The 17,987-nt window shown below is 43.5% G+C and overlaps 1 non-coding gene across 1 annotated transcript; it reads left to right on the top strand.

Moving 5' to 3' along the window:
• The first annotated feature begins 391 nt into the window (after positions 1-391).
• On the top strand, positions 392-510 carry LOC141113016 (5S ribosomal RNA). Its single transcript, XR_012236701.1, has one exon. It is a non-coding gene; the product is annotated as a 5S ribosomal RNA (ribosomal RNA).
• The last annotated feature ends 17,477 nt before the right edge of the window (positions 511-17,987 follow it).

Here is a 17,987-nt window from a genome sequence, read left to right on the forward strand (position 1 = left end):
AGACAGTCTGCGGCACCGGCCGAATGTTCGCAGATAGCCCGTCCAGCTGGAGTAGCAACGACAGAGGGAGGTGACGCGATGACACCGCTCAGCCCTACGCTGCGTTTCGCAAGAGAATTGCGTCTTCCAGGGGCACGGGCGGCACATCACGTCACCTCCCTTAAATACTAAAAACATAATGAATACAAGCCTCACTCTGGGTTCAAACCGGATCGCCACAGTAGCCTAAAACATAAAAAACGGCTGGAACCCGGTGCGCATGCGCGCCCTGTGTCCCAGCCTCCGTCATGTGATGATGCTACGTCGGACGGAGTGGCTGAATGCTCAGAGCGGAGGTGGAAGACATATGCGCTTGCGCGCTAGATCATAGCCTGCGTCATATGACGCTATGGCCTACGGCCACATCACCCTGAAAGCGCCCGATCTCGTCTGATCTCGGAGGCTAAGCAGGGTCGGGCCTGGTTAGTACCTGGATGGGAGACCGCCTGGGAATACCAGGTGCCGTAGGCTTTCATATGACGCAGGCTATGATCTAGCGCGCAAGCGCATATGTCTTCCACCTCCGCTCTGAGCATTCAGCCACTCCGTCCGACGTAGCATCATCACATGACGGAGGCTGGGACACAGGGCGCGCATGCGCACCGGGTTCCAGCCGTTTTTTATGTTTTAGGCTACTGTGGCGATCCGGTTTGAACCCAGAGTGAGGCTTGTATTCATTATGTTTTTAGTATTTAAGGGAGGTGACGTGATGTGCCGCCCGTGCCCCTGGAAGACGCAATTCTCTTGCGAAACGCAGCGTAGGGCTGAGCGGTGTCATCGCGTCACCTCCCTCTGTCGTTGCTACTCCAGCTGGACGGGCTATCTGCGAACATCCGGCCGGTGCCGCAGACTGTCTTTCTTCAGAGGTTTTTTCTTAACCACATGTGAGTTTTTACTATATTTTAATAAATATCATTTGGTTTTACACTATCGGAGCCCTTTGTTTTTCCCTTTATGATGATAATACTTCGCTGAGAGATGAGCCTCCTTTCCTTGTGGATCCATCTATCTGCATTTAAGTTCTTGATGTCCTAGCACAGCTCCCACCTGATTCCTTGGCGGTTTTAACAGCAGGATTTCAAAGCCCATTTAGACCCTCTGTAACGGGGGGTCATGGGGTTCTGGTAAGCGGCCAGGCTCTCTATTCATGGTGGCGGACCCATATACCTAGGATTTCACATATTATTGGATAAACTTTGGATTGTACATCACCCTTTGGTGTTTATGTGTGTGGACTTTCATTATACTTCTTATTTAATATACATTGCAGTTTTTTCACGTTTACTTTCTGCACCAATGTTTCATATTTATATGGTCTATCATACCTGCCTAGGGGGAGGTTGGACCATTTAAACCTCGTACCTATTTTTGAGTTTATTGTATGCACATATGGTTTCTTGCACTTTTTGCTTTTAAAATATTCAGTCACATATATTGTAATTTGTTTAGATGCGCGAGTCAATATTTTTCCTATTTACGTTTGTGTGTTTGTGTCACATATAGGACTTTGCAGCACATATTATTGTTATTATTCTTATTGATACACAGTTTTTTTCCCAATTTTTCTCATAAAGGGGGTAAAACCTTCTGGAGCTTACGTGATTAAAGTGACTCTGAACTCTAATAAAAAAAAAATAATAATAATTTATACATTTAAAACTCAAAAAAAGTCCCTTCTATTTTTTTTAGTATTAGGGAAAAGGAGAGGCTTGGGAGCTCATGGAGAATTTTACAAGGAGGAAGAAAACACAGTAAGAAACGATTTAATAAAAAAAAAGATTACAGGGCTAATAAAGTAGTGGATGTCTATCTGTGTTATTTTTACGTCAAATTTCGATTTCGTTTTAGTCATAGTTTTTTTTTTTAACTAAAACGCTGTTTTAGTTTTAGACGTATTTTAGTCATCTGAATTGTTTTAGTTTTAGTTGTACTTTAGGTGACTAAAATAGAATGGGTTTAGTTAAATCATATATATAATGTCTTTAATAAATATATCCAAGTTTCATAAACAAACAAAAACATTGCTTTTTGACAAACAGAAGCGCAACTTTAAAATATAAAACCCCAAAAACCTGTAACCTCTATTGGCTGTAATGCCGTTGCACATATTACCTGAATATATTACCAACATTAAATATTAAGGAAAAAAAAAAAATAAGAAAGGCCTTTTTCTTATTTTGTTTATTTTTTTCAGTGGCTTAGTAGATGCCCCCTACTTATTCTTATGTGTCAGTGCAATATGTGTTTAACCACTTGGCCTACCGGGCACTTTCACCCCCTTCCTGCCCAGACCAATTTTTAGCTTTTAGCCCTGTCACACTTTAAGAGCCCTTTCACGCTGTGCCGCCTAAGGGCGTCAGCGGTAAAGCGGCCGTCTTTTTAGCGGCGCTATTCGAAGAGGAGTTAAATCCGCCCACAAAACGCCGCCTGAGCGGCGTTTTGCCGGCAGTATCGCAGCGCTGCCCCATTGATTTCAATGGAGAGCAGCGGTGGAGGATTGGTGAGTTCACCACTCCAAAGAAGCTGCTGGCAGGACTTTTTCTGACGCCTTGCCAGCGCACCGCTCCAGTGTGAAAGCCCTCGGGGCTTCCACACTGGAGTGAATGGAGCGGCTGTTTTGGGGCGGTTTGCAGGCGCTATTTTTAACGCTATAGTGCCTGCAAAACGCCTCGGGGTGAAAGGGGCCTAAATGACAATCACGCGGTCGTGCTACACTGCACCCAAACAAAATTTTTATCATTTTTTTTTTTTTTGACACAAATCAAGCTTTCTTTTGGTGGTATTTAAGCACTGCTAGGTTTTTTATTTTTTGCTAAAGACACAAAAAAAAAGAAAAAAATTTGTTATAAAATTTTGCAAACAGGTAATTTTTCTCCGCTGAGGCTACACTGATGGGCACTGATAGGCAGCACTGATGGGCACTGATAGGCAATGATGAGGTGGCACTGATGACCCAGGACTGATGGGGTTGTAATAATGAGGGGATACTGATGGGCACTGATAGGCACTGATGGGCACTGATGAGGCGGCACTGGTGGGCACCAATGAGGAAGTAATAATGAGGGGACACTGATGGGCACTTATAGGCAGCACTGATGGGCACTGATAGGCACTGATGAGGTGGCACAGATGAGGCGGCACTCATTGGCACTGATGAGGTAGTAATAATGAGGGGACACTGATGGGCACTGATATGTGGCACTGATAAGCACTGATAGGCACTGATGAGGAGGCACTTATGGGCACTGATGAGGCGGCACTGGTGGGCACTGATGTAGTGGCAATAATGAGACGGCACTGATGGGGGCACTGATAGGTGGCACTGATAGGCAGCACTGATAGGCACTGGTAGGCGGCATTCGTATGTAACACGGATGGCACTGAAATGTGGCACTGGTGAGCACTGATTGGCACTAAAAGGTGGCAGGCACTAGTGGGCACTGATTGGCACTGAAAGGTGCCCATTGGCACCAATGTCCCTGTAACAGAAGCCAGTTATCAGCTGAGTCCGAAGGACTCGGTGATCACAGTGAGCGCCGGCAGCGCAAACACGGGAGGTCGTCTATTGCCGCCCTCCCGGCACTGGAAGCCTGCGCTGTACCGGTTATTCGTGTCACTTTAAGGCCAAGAAGTTTATTCAAACAACATGGGCAAGCCAGCAAGAGACAGTCACTTCTCCGAGAGAGATTCAGCACAGAAAGTTGTCATGGTGATGAATAAGAAGATTATTGCTTTCGCTTGACACTCCAATGCTAAACATAGAAATACAGAAGCAGGCTTCTAAAATTGCATCAGATCATTATGTAGTCAGATATTTCATTTCTTGCTATTTGTTAAGAAATGGATTTGGAGCAACCTGGGTCTCAGAATGGCCCAGCAAAGGACTATTAAATCACGTTGTTGAAAAAGTACATTAAATTAAATTTGCTAAAAAATACGTAATAGAAAGATAAAATAATCTCCATGTTCTATTCATACAGCTGGCTGTAGTAAATATTCGCTTTCACTTTAGGATTTTTTTTCAAGGGATTTTCAACTTGGTGGTTTATACTTCTGCCTTTGAATCTGGAGATTTAATCCCAACCATGGAGTGTACATGTCCTCCTCGTGGTTGTATGGGTTTCCTCTAGATACTATTCCCTCCTTCTATACTCCAAAGACGTGGCGGTAGGTTAATTGTCTCCCGCCTGAACTGATCCAAATATGTCTGTGTGTATGGTAGATATGGGCCTTAAATTAAGGTGACCAGAATTAAAAAAATAAAAATATATTTTAAAATGCATTCCGGGGACATATTTTTTTTTTATTGGCAAATGGTAAACTGTTTTTTAAGCTGACCTACCCGATTCCTATACTGACCTACCTGACCACTATATTGTCCTACCCGATACCTATACTGACCTACCTGACCACTACATTGGCCTACCTGATCCCTACACTGACCTAACTGACCACTACATTGACCTACCCGATTCCTATACTGACCTACCCCTAACCACTACATTGGCCTACCTGATCCCTACACTGACCTACCTGACCACTACATTGACCTACCCGATTCCTATACTGACCTACCTGACCACTACATTGACCTACCCGATTCCTATACTGACCTACCTGACCACTACATTGGCCTACCTGATCCCTACATTGACCTAACTGACCACTACATTGACCTACCCGATTCCTATACTGACCTACCTGACCACTACATTGACCTACCCGATTCCTATACTGACCTATCTGACCACTACATTGGCCTACCTGATCCCTACACTGACCTAACTGACCACTACATTGACCTACCCGATTCCTATACTGACTTACCCCTGACCACTACATTGGCCTACCTGATCCCTACACTGACCTACCTGACCACTACATTGACCTACCCGATTCCTATACTGACCTACCCCTAACCACTACATTGGCCTACCTGATCCCTACACTGACCTACCTGACCACTACATTGACCGACCCGATTCCTATACTGACCTACCTGACCACTACATTGGCCTACCTGATCCCTACACTGACCTAACTGACCACTACATTGACCTACCCGATTCCTATACTGACCTACCTGACCACTACATTGACCTACCCGATTCCTATACTGACCTACCTGATCACTACATTGGCCTACCTGATCCCTACACTGACCACTACATTGACCTACCCGATTCCTATACTGACCTACCCCTGACCACTACATTGGCCTACCTGATCCCTACACTGACCTACCTGGCCACTACATTGACCTACCCGATTCCTATACTGACCTACCTGATCCCTACATTGACCTAACTGACCACTACACTGACCTACCTGATTACTATACTGACCTACCTGATCCATACATTAACCTACCTGACTCTTACTTTGTGCCTTACTCACAGTCCCCCCCACACACACATGTACAGTGTAGATCGGTTGATTTTGCTCATCTCTCTGACCTCCATGATCATCCATCGGAGCACCCCTCCGCCGTCCTCACACACACGGCCACCCACACCAGAGGGATCATGCGGGACAGGCTGGACCACAGGAGTCCATGGGCAGGAGGGGGGAAGGTGCTGCAGAGCAATGTCTGGGAGTCGGGATATGCCTCATCGGAGGTGTAGGGGGCCAAGGGAGGCATGCTGCACATGGCCGCAACACAGCACAGAAATAATTTTGGGGGGGCACAGAAATAATTTTGCGCCTCCCTAAATGTTGCGCCAGGGACGAGAGTACTGGCTGAACACCCCCCACCCCCACACTACGCCACTGCAATCCGGGGACAAAACCGGGAAAAGACTTGACCTGGGGACAGTGTCCTCAATCTGGGGACTGTCCCCGGAAACAGGGGACGTCTGGTTACCCTACCTTAGGCTGTAAGCTTCTTGACCTTGTTGGTGTTATATAACTATCTGTATATCCAATATGATATCCTACCCTTTGTATTGCACACTTTGTGAAGCAGCATGAAGGGGCCACCACTTTTCGCAACATCGCAGTTAGCAATAGGGACCCCTTCTGTGCTACTGATATGTTTTTTTTCTTTAGCTGGCAGCTAAACATCCAATAATAATGACATGGATGGACCTGGCATTATTATTTGCTTTTTTTTCTTTTATTCATGCATGTTTTTAGCAGAAGTTCTGCTTTATCACTATTTTGAATGTGGTATTAAAGCTTTGTTTTTTTTTGTTTTTTTAAAAAATAACAACCATGTTATACTTACCTGCTCTGTGTAATGGTTTTGCACAGAGCAGCCCCGATCTTCTTCTTTTCAGGTCTCCCGCCGCCAATCTTAGCTCCTCCCCCTCATGCGGTGCCCCCAGAGAAAGCTGCTTGCCCTGGGGACACCGCTGTGTGCTTGCTCCCGAGCCATGGCTCTGTGTATCCATAAGACACATTGAGCCGTGGCTCAGCCTCACCCCCACTCTCCTCTCATTGGCTCACTGGCTGTGATTGACAGCAGTAGGAGCCAATGGGTTCCCGCTGCTGTCTCAGCCAATGAGGAGGGAGAGTCCTAGGATAGCCGAGGCTATGGTGAACATTGATGGATAAGGATTGGGGGGGGGCTGGGGGGGGGGCTGGGGGGGGGGGGGGCACTGTGTTATTGTGTTATTTTATAGTGTTATTTTAAACTTTTTCTCCAACCCTGATCAAGGGGGATGATGTGGCCCCTGAAATGGAATGTGTTGGATGTATTTTGCCCTGCTTGTTTTAACCAATTAAAAAAAAAGACTTTGGGCTCCAAAGGATTTTTTTTATTATGGGCTCTCTTTGACCTATTACACTTTGTTCTGCAATGCCTCTCTGTGTGGTGGCTGCCAGCTTGGTAAAGGAAGGGCTTTGCTTCCTTATGTCAGAACTTCCATAAAGGAAGTATGCAGCACAGTAGTGACATTATTAAATATCACCACAAAACTCCTGAGACTAGGAGTTAGAGGCAGCAATACCTCAGATCCCACACTGTAGATATGCAGCTATGAGGCTGTAAGCTTAGGAGTGCCTAAGCACCATCACATCCCACGGAGTGCACAGCTATTTTTGGGAGGGTCTCCGGACACATTTTTTATTTTTTTTTCTGGTCATTGATTCAGAACTATTAACTTTTATAGATGTTTTCTATAACAGCGAATATTTACTTATTCAGTTCAGGTCCACTTTAACTCTCAGCTACTAATTCCAATCATGTAAGTGGAATTGGCAACAATTGGACTTCAGCTCCAGCTTCCTTTGGTGGCCCTTAGCTTCACCGCTGGACTTCCCCAAAAAAAGGGAAGCAGTTTTGTTTATTCCATTTTCACTTTGTGGTGCTTCCTGGAGAAATCAGAGGTTCATTTTGGTTCAGTTTTGGCAAAAATATCCACTGTCTGGTCCCAAAGCCTTCAAAACAACATTCTCTAAGAAGCGTCAGGAATTTTAGACTTCCACGTGTAGTCAGATGAAAGAAAGCTTCAAACAAGCTCAACAGCTCTGTCGTGGTAGCTCCCACACAGCAAACTCAAACAGCATCCAACAATAGCTCAAACCATAGAAATACAGAATGGAGTGCCAAACCACAACCAGATGAAAGAGGCCAAAATAATGCTAATTGTTGATAAAAATGGGCAAGACCACTCCTCCCATTCATCGGGGCTCAACATCGGCTAAAACCTGGAGAAACTAGTGACTTCACAGATCTATATTAGAACCAATATTGCATCCTCCTTATGGAGGAACAACCTGACAGCAGTTGCTGAAAGAGTGGTGTTGCCTCGGAAACATGTTGGCTGTTTTTATATGACTTAGTTTATCAACAATTACATTTTTTTAAACTCTTTTATTTGACCTTCTTTGGTGCTTCTTTTTTTATAGTTCTATTGTTTGAGCTACTGTCGGGTGCCCATCGAGGGAAGCCTTGCTGTGTGGGAGCCACCTAGCCAGGACTATTGAGCTTGCTTGAAGTTTTCCTTCATCTTACTAGTGTTGCACCCTCCTAGGTAGGTGCTAGGATTAGTGTATTATAGTTTTTGGTTTCTCTGGCTAACAGAGAGACAGCTAACTAAATTTATTGCTGTCTTCTAACAGAGAGTAGTGGTCAGCTAGTATAGTCTGCTCAATGTGCTCTAGTGCTGCTCATGCTGTCTTGAAGTTTCACACTGTCCTTGCAGCTATGAAAGTGCTGGACAGTAAGCAGAAACCATGCAAATGGGAGCATGAATATTCATACACCCCTAACCAATTAGAAGGGGAGGTGCCCCTAGGCATGCTGGATGCCTGTATTTATGTTTAAGGAGCATGTGGGCTCTTGATAATTTCTAGCAGAGGATTGCACCAGGCTGGGGGAGAGGCATTGCCTCTCCTGGCATCTGCTGCTATGTGGCCTCAAGTGGGTGAACTGAGGGCCTGGCTTGCTGACATGTGGCCTCAGGTGAGCGACCTGAGGACCTAAAGTCTGTGTGGCTGATGCTGGCCCTACCATAGCTGACAGAAGGAGAGAGTCTGGTATCACAGAAGAGAAGGTTGCCGGTGGTGCTTCAGGAGCCCTATGAGTACTAACACCCTAAGGATCCTTAGGCAGTTATACCCTCTTGTGCTATAAGTCAGTTGAGGGCCCACACAAAGAAGAATGCTGGCTAGTGTTCTTAGAGCTTTGTACAGAACTGTTCACTACTTTAGTAAGGGAAATTGCTCAGTTCTGCAATCAGTTTGTTGCTGCTGTGAGGAAGTCTGCATCTGCCTTTGCAAGAACTTCAGTCAAGTTTCACTAGGAAAGGAAGTTAGAGTCCTCGGTGCAAATAGTTCAATTTGGAGTATCCTGTTATGTCCCTTCCGATCCAAGTTCTTCAATAAAACAACAAAACAAAACCCCTAGATTAGTCATTGGAGACAATGAGCGGAAGCGTGTGTGCAGACGGCTGTGTGGGAAATACCCTGGAAAGCGGTTATACCGGGATCTTGGTTGAGGCTACAACCGTTCAAGGTATCGTTTTTTCAAGCTAGCAGTTCTCTTTCATGTAAAAGTAATCCAAGTGGCTGGGCAGCCACTGGGATACTTTTACAGGTGGCAGAAGGGGGTCCTACCCCCTCCCGCCGCCGCCTTTGCTGGGCTGTTCCGAGCGATTGGGAAGCCCAGTAACGATGTGGCCGGTGGCATCCAGCTCCAGACTCACAGTGAGAGGAACTGAAGTTGCTCCTCTCACTGTGTGACGTCAGAACCTGGAAGTGACAACTATTTTGTCACTTCCGGCTCTGGCTCTTTGTGAAGTGAAGCTGCCGATCAAACCGATCAGTGTCTGAGTACAAAGAGTACCCGTCACTGCTATTGCTGTCACAAGGTATGTGTACATTCCTTTATTCCTTTTGACAGCAATAAGTTATAAAAAAAGTAAAGCGCCTTGTAAGAGCCCTCCCCTGCTCACATGCAGTGACGAATGCACACATCAGCCCCCCGCACGCATATGTAAACAGTGATCACACCACACATGTGAGTTATCACCGCGAACGTCAGGGTGAGAGCGATAATTAGAGCACCAGACCATCACTGTGTATATCTAAACTGTTAACCTGCAAAGGCTTTTAAAGCGTCACCTATGGATAATTTAATGTACCATAGTTTTAAAACGTGACATGTTTGGTATCTATTTACCAAAACAATTGATATTATATTGTGGCTGTGTTCACTAAAATTAATTAATGTGTATTTTTTCCCAAAAAATTGCGTTTGAGAAACAGCTGGACAATTACCGTGTGACATAAAATATTGCAACATCCATAAATTTATTCTCTAGGGCCTTTGCTTAAAAAAAAAAAAAAAAAATATATATATATATATATATATATATATATATATATATATATATATATATATATATATATATATATATATATACGTTTTGGTCTGGCCTTCCTTGATGTATTTCTATGGTCCCAAAGTGACACTTGAATATTGTTGTCTAGTTGCCGACCGCCCTATAGCAGTTTTACTGCTACAGGGCAGCCACGCTGTGAAGGGTCACGTATATATGCATGATCCTGCACTTCTGGGTAGCGGGCGCGGGTGCACACTGCCGGCGGCTCACGTCTGCTGTGATTCTACTCAGCAGGAGCTAATCAGTGGGTCCTACGGACCCAAAGTCCGCCGGGACCCGCTGATCGTTCGGTAAACAAGGCAGATCGTCATTCTGTCAGTAAGGAAGGCATGGATCCTGTGTTCCTGCAAAGCAGGGACATGGATCCATGCCTTCCCCTAGTAAAAGCACCTTCCACAGTACACTAAAACACTGGTTGGCACACAGTTAACCTTTAATCGCCCCTGATATTAAGCTCTTCCCAGCTAGTGTCATTAGTACAGTGACAGTGATATTTTTAGCACTGATCACTGTATTAGCATCATTGGTCCCCAAAAAGTGTCAAAAGTTTCAGTTAGTGTCCAATTTGTCCTCCGCAACATCGCAGTCCTGCTATAATTTGCAGATCACCACCATTACTAGTAAAAAAAAAAAAAATCCACAAAAATATCCCATAGTTTGTAGGCACTATAACTTTAGCGCAAACCAATCAATATACGCTTACTAGGATTTTTTTTTTTTTTACCAAACATATGAAGCAGAATACATATCGGCCTAAATTGATGAAGAAATCAGAATTTTTTACATTTTTATATTGGATGGGTTTTAGCAGAAAGTAAAAAAAATATTTTTTTATTTTTCAAAATTGCTGGTCATTTATTGTCTATATAGCATAGCTCCCAACTGTCCCGGATTTCGAGGGACTGTCCCTGATTTGGAGCAATGTCCCTCTGTCCCTCATTCCTCCTCATTTGTCCCTCATTTTGGTCTGATCCATATAGATGTAAATAAAATGCAGGGCTAAACCTTTCATCCAGATTCTAAATTGCTGCATTTGTCAACTTTAAAAGCAAATATAAAGGAATAGTAGTGGTAGGGGCATTGCTAGGTCTACAAAAGATCTGGGGCTAGAGCCCATAGCAGCTTAGTAAAGAAAGTAAAGAAAGTCATATGCTTGTGCGAGCATACACATGTATATACAGTAATATACGTGTGGGTGTATACATATCCCCAGAGAGCCCCCCACTTACATCAGGGTCCCCAGAGAGCCCCCCTTATATCAGATTCCCCAGAGAGCCTCCTCTTTACATCAGAGTCCTCAGAGAGCCTCCCCCTTTCATGAGGGTACCCAGAGGGCCCCCCTTACATTAGGGTCCCCAGAGAGCCTCCCTTACATCAGTGTCCCCAGAGAACCCCCCCCTTACATTAGTGTCCTCAGAGAGCCTCTCCCTTGCATCAGGGTCCCCAGAGAGCCCCCCACTTACATAAGGGTCCCCAGAGAGTCTCCCCTCCAGTTGGGGACCCCTGCAGAGACTCGGGGCTATTGGCCCCAGATTCGGGGCTATAGCCCCAAAAGCCACCCCCTAGCGACGCCCCTGAGTAGTGGTAAAAAAAAAAAATTCTCCTTTAAGGGGGTGTGGCATGGGGGCATGTCCTATGCCTATATACGTTTGTTAGTAGGTGTCCCTCATTCCCACCTCAAAATGTTGGGGGGGGGTATGTTTATAGTGCAAAAAAATGAAACAATGTAGAGGTGATTAAATACCACGAAAAGAAAGCTCTATTTGTGGGGAAAAAAAGAGGACAAAAAAATGTATTGGGTACAGTGTCGTACAACCACGCAATTTTCAGTTAAATCTTCCAGATCGGTGGTTATGGGTAACATTTTGTTGTTCCTTGCTGCACCTTTGCACACTAACTACACTGTATTATTGAGGGGTTTTCGATACTATCTCCACCTTGTCATTCATAAAGGGGTCAATCGTTTCCTAATAGCACAATACCTTCAAACGCCATCGTGCACATAAAAACCAAATACAATAAATCCCCCAGCAGCCATAACAACGTTTTACAAGTAATTAAACCTGTTTATTTGCAAAAGTGTATCTCAATGTTAAGTTAGCTGACAGCACGGCCTGATTTAGAGGAAAGTTCTCTGTTTCTAATTAACAAGAACAATGCGGTTTGTAATGGGATTGTGCTTTGGAATAGTCCAATATTTTAAAATCCATCTCACGTAATTGTGTTTAGAACACATAAATGGGAGATTATGTTTAAAGCTGGCCATACATGTGGCAAATTGTGCTCAATTTCAACCACTTTCAATAGACAGGGAATATATCATTTAAAGTGGTTGCTTAAAACCAAACAATCTACCAATACAAGCTTATTAATAAATCGACAGCTTCAATATGGTTTATTGAAGAAAGCATTGAAACCACGAAAAAAAAATTGTGGCTACCGTATCATACACTATATTACCAAAAGTATTGGGACGCCTGCCTTTACACAGACATGAACTTTAATGGCATCCCAGTCTTATGCCCCGTACACACGGTCGGATTTTCCGATGGAAAATGTCCGATCGGAGCGTATTGTCGGAAATTCCGATCGTGTGTACACAAATCCAACGGACAAAGTGCCACGCATGCTCAGAATAAATAAAGAGATGAAAGCTATTGGCCACTGCCCCGTTTATAGTCCCGACGTACGTGATTTACGTCACCACGTTCAGAACGATCGGATTTTCCGACAACTTTGTGTGACCGTGTGTATGCAAGACAAGTTTGAGCCAACATCCGTCTGAAAAAATCCTAGGATTTTGTTGTCGGAATGTCCGAACAATGTCCGACCGTGTGTACGGGGCATTAGTCCGTAGGGTTCAATATTGAGTTGGTCCACCCTTTGCAGCTATAACAGCTTCAACTCTTCTGGGAAGGCTGTCCACAAGGTTTAGGAGTGTGTCTATGGGAATGTTTGACCATTCTTCCTGTGAGGTCAGGCACTGATGTTGGACAAGAAGGCCTGGCTCACAGTCTCCGTTCTAATTCATCCCAAATGTGTTCTAATTTGGGTTGAGGTCAGGCCAGTCAAGTTCCTCCACCCCAAACTCGCTCATCCATGTCTTTATGGACCTTGCTTTGTGTACTGGTCCAAATCATTTGGTGGAGGGGGGATTATGGTGTGGGGTTGTTTTTCAGGGGTTGGGCTTGGCCCCTTAGTTCCAAAGAAGGGAACTCTTAAGGAATCAACAAACCAAGACATTTTGGACAATTTTATGCTCCCAACTTTGTGGGAACAGTTTGGGGATGGTCCCTTCCTGTTCCAACATGACTGCTCACCAGTGCACAAAGCAAGGTCCATAAAGACATGGATGAGCGAGTTTGGGGTGAAGGAACTTGACTGGCCTGTACAGAGTCCTGACCTCAACCCGATAGAACATCCCTTTGGGATGAATTCGAGTGGAGACTGCGAGCCAGGCCTTCTCGTCCACATCAGTGCCTGACCTTACAAATGCACTTCTGGAAGAATGGTCAAACATTCCCATAGACACACTCCTAAACCTTGTGGACGGCCTTCCCAGAAGAGTTGAAGCTGTTATAGCTGCAAAGGGTGAGCCAACTCAATATTGAACCCTACGGACTAAGACTGGGATGCTATTAAAGCTCAAGTGCGTGCAAAGGCAGGCGTCCCAATAATTTTGGTAATATAGTGTATCTTCAACTACATTGTGCTTTCACCAAAAAAATTAAACAAAATGAAAAATAAAATAATTTAACAAAATTGTCGCATTTATGGCTAGGACATACACATGGAAATGTACAATCCATTTTCACCCCAATCTGTCCATAGAGAATTAGGTACTGCTTGGGCAGGGGGCACACCCCGAAAGCGGCTACAATCACCTCAAGCTTGGGGAATCAAAATGATATCAAAATGATATCATACATAATCACGAGTAAATAAATATTCTAATACCCACAAGTTAGATCAACCACCAGAATTCGGTCAATTTTGAAGTCAATATAAAATCCGTTGACAGGATTAATAAAGTTTATAAAATTATTATTATTACGCTTGAAAGTGGTTAAAAGTGCTTGAAAACTGTGAGATGGTCCTCACAAGTGCCATCAATGCAGCCTGATCGATGCCCATCTACAGAACAGGGGTCCAATGGCAGCCCAGAAGACAGAGGCCTCCAAGTAAACAGGAGATTCTCACTGTATGTAATCTGATGGCGCTCGTCCCGCCCCCCTCCCTGTCCCCTCCGAGGCAGCTAAAATTGAAGTATTGGCGTATAACACGCACACGCTATTTGCATCTGATTTTCAGGGTGAAAAAGTGAGTGTTATTCACCAATAAATATAGTAAATAAAGGCTTTTTCTTTTAGTGTGATTCTAAAAAATATATATATATATATACAGTATATATATATAATATTATATATATATATATATATATATATATATATATATATATATATATATATATATTTAGTCTTATATATTCTATATATATCTAGTTTTATATATTACCAAAAGTATTGGGACACCTATCTTTACACGCACATGAACTTTAACCACACTTCATATCCTGTGTATAGTCGAATGACGTCCGCAGATGGGATCTGCTATCCTGGGCGGGCGTCATATGACGTCCTCAGCTTCCCGTCGGCTTAGGGGGCGCCCACCGCATCACTGAGGAGCCGATGCGCGTGCCTGGTGGGCGGCAATGTCTGCTGGGCACCCACGATCGCTCCTGACAGAGCAGGAACGTAGAGCTGTGTGTGCCACGTCCTGTCAGGGGAGAGGAGACAGATTGTGTGTTCCTAGTATATAGGAACACCGATCTGTCTCCTCCCTTAGTCAGTCCCATCCCCCTACAGTTAGAACACACAGTCAGGGAACACATTTAACCCCTTGATCGTCCCCTAGTGTTAACCCCTTCCCTGCCAGTGACATTTATACAGTAATCAGTGGCTATTTATAGCTCTGATTGCTGTATAAATGTCAATGGTTTCAAAAAAGTGTCAAAAGTGTCCAATCTGTCCCCTGCAATGTCGCAGTCCCGATAAAAATCTCTGTCATTACTAGTGAAAATTAAAAAAAATAAAATAAAAATGCCATAAATCAATAACCTATTTTTAGGCACTAAAATTTTTGCGCAAACCAATCAATCCATGTCTTTATGGCCCTTGCTTTGTGCATTGGTCCAAATCATTTGGTGGATGGGGGATTATGGTGTGGGGTTGTTTTTCAGGGGTTGGGTTCAGCCCCTTAGTTCCAGTGAAGGGAACTCTTAAGGTGTCAGCATTCCAAGACATTTTGGACAATTTCATGCTCCCAACTTTGTGGGAACAGTTTGGGGATGGCCCCTTCCTGTTCCAACATGACTGCGCACCTATGTAAACAAGGCAGACCGTCGTTCTGTTAGAGGGGAATGTACAGATCCTGTGTTTCTGCTAAGCAGGAACAGGTATCTTTACCTTCCCCCAGTCAAAGCACCTCCCGCACAGTAAGTAAGTACTCCCAGGGAGTTAACCCTTTGATCGCCCCTGATGTTAACCCCTTCCCAGCCAGTGTCATTAGTACAGTGGCAGTGCATATTTTTTAGCACTGATCACTGTATTAGTGTCACTGGTCCCCCAAAAATTGTCAAAAGTGTCAGTTAGGTGTCCGATTTGTCTGCTGCAATATCGCAGCCCTGCTATAAGTTGCTGATCGCCGCCATTACTAGTAAAAATAATTAATTCATTAAAATATCCCATAGTTTGTAGACGCTATAACTTTTGCACAAACCAGTCAATATACACTTATTGTGATTTTTCTTTCCAAAAAAATATGCAGCAGAATACCTATTGCCCTAAACTGATGAAGAAATTGAATTTTTTACATTTTTTTATTGGATATGTTTTATAGCAGAAAGTAAAAACATATTGTTTTTTTTTTTTTTTCAAAATTGTTATTTTTTTTAAATTTATTTATTTATTTATTTATTTATTTATTTATTTATTTATTTTTTTATTTATAGTGCAAAAAATAAAAACCGCAGTGGTGATCATTTCAAATACCACCAAAAGAAAGCTCTATTTGTGGGAAAAAAGGACAAACATTTAATTTGGGTACATCGTCGCACGACCGCGCAATTGCCAGTTAAAATAACGTAGTGCCGTATCGTAAAAAAAGGCCTGGTCATTAAGGTGGTAAAAGTGGTTAAAGGAGTTGTAAAGGCAGAAGGTTTTTTTTTTTTTTTTTTAATCTTAATGCATTCTATGCATTAAGATAAAAACCTTTTGTGTGTGGCAGCCTCTCCAGCAACCCCTAATTACCTACCCGAGCTCTTTCTCTCTCCAGCGATGTCCGCGATCCCCTCAGCTATCCAGGACACTCCTCCTGATTGGCTGAGACAAAGCAGCGGTGCCATTGGCTCCCGCGGCTGTCAATCAAAGCCAGTCATCCAATCAGGGAAGAGAGGGTGGGGTAAGTTGGGGCTCCGTGTCTGAATGGATACGCAGAGCTCGGGTGCCCCCTGTAGCAAGTTGCTGGCTGAGGGGGCAATCAAAGGAGGGAGGGACTAGGAGCAGCAAAGAGGGACCCGAGAAGAGGAGGATCCGGGCTGCTCTGTGCAAAAACAACTGAGCAGAGGAGGTAAGTATAACATGTTTGTTATTTAAAAAAAAAACTAGACTTTACAATCACTTTAATTAATATGATAAGTTTAAATGAATATGAATTTATTGTCGGCCATTATTGACACCTTTAACGCAAGAAAAGCTCAAGAAAAATGCATCCCTTTAAATGATATGTATATCTTCACACTGGGCGCTTCCGTTATGGTGTTAAAAATCTTGCTTGCTGCATTGTTGGTCAGTTTATTAAAAAAAAAAAAAAACGCACACCTTCCCTTTGAAATGCATTGAAAATTTTTGAAACATTTTTGATGCGGTTTTGGAGTCAAATGACCTATGCACAATAAAATCACTGTGAAATCGCATTAAAATTGTGTGCGTTTTCGGCGCCATTGTTGGCACCTTTTTCTCTATCAGTAAAATGCCGAAAACACCATTTTCGGCTGATATGTTTTGGCTGCCGAAATTTCGGCGCATCTCTAGTTTTATTTAAACGTGCACACTGAAATATTTCATTTCGGAATTTCAGTTTCGTCCGAAAAATACATTTATTTAGTTACTCCCAAAATTCGTTTTTATCCATTACGTTTAGTTAAAAATACATTCGTACGAAAATCCGAATGAATTGAGGTCGAATCTGTCAATTGAAGGCTTATGGGGCTGTCAGGTTTTCTAAGAAGATTAGACGAAGCAGCTAAACTGTGCGATGCCGCAATCGTACATTTCAGGGCGAATGCTCCTCCCACAAGCTATAGTACAATTCTAATGTTGTTTGAGTAGTAATAATTATAATTATTAATTATTATTACTAGTCAAACAACATTAGAATTCTTTTATAGCCTATGGGCGGAGAATGTGACCGTAAATGTCCGCTCGCGGCGATCGTATGTTTAGCTATTTTACTGCTCCTCCTCTTTGGTTACAATCAGCCAATAACATTCATCATCATCATCATCATTTTACTTCCCCCACCCATTCCAGCAGCGACCACTAACAGCTCTTTTCCTATTGTCTCTATAATGTTGAATCTTTTCTCTCTATGTCGAATAATCTTGGACTAATAGTTAGGTTAGGCACATTCCACCGCAGGTTCGATCGACACAGATTGCTATTGTCACCGTCATGTCAAGTCTTCTATATCGAACTGTTGTCGCAAACGATACGAAAATATAATGGATACAAAAATAAAGCATTTTTTGTTTCGGATCTTTCGGATTTTGGATTCTATCGTTTTGTTAAAACGAACACGAAAATCCCCGAAATTTGGTAGAAAATGCATTCAGACGATAACGAATGTCTAGTTTTAATGATGTATTAACGGCTTGCTGACCGACACTCACAGATATATGTTGGCAGAATGGCACAGGCAGGCAAATTGGCGTACAGGTACGTCCCTTTAAATTTGCCGCCTATCGTGCGCGCCGCAGGAGTGTGCCCTCGGGTCCCGGGAACTCGATGTTCGCCGGCGGCCCGCAATTGCGGTGTGGAGATG

This window comes from Aquarana catesbeiana, linkage group LG11 (genome assembly GCF_042186555.1).
Source record: "Aquarana catesbeiana isolate 2022-GZ linkage group LG11, ASM4218655v1, whole genome shotgun sequence".
Lineage (NCBI taxonomy): Eukaryota > Metazoa > Chordata > Amphibia > Anura > Ranidae > Aquarana > Aquarana catesbeiana.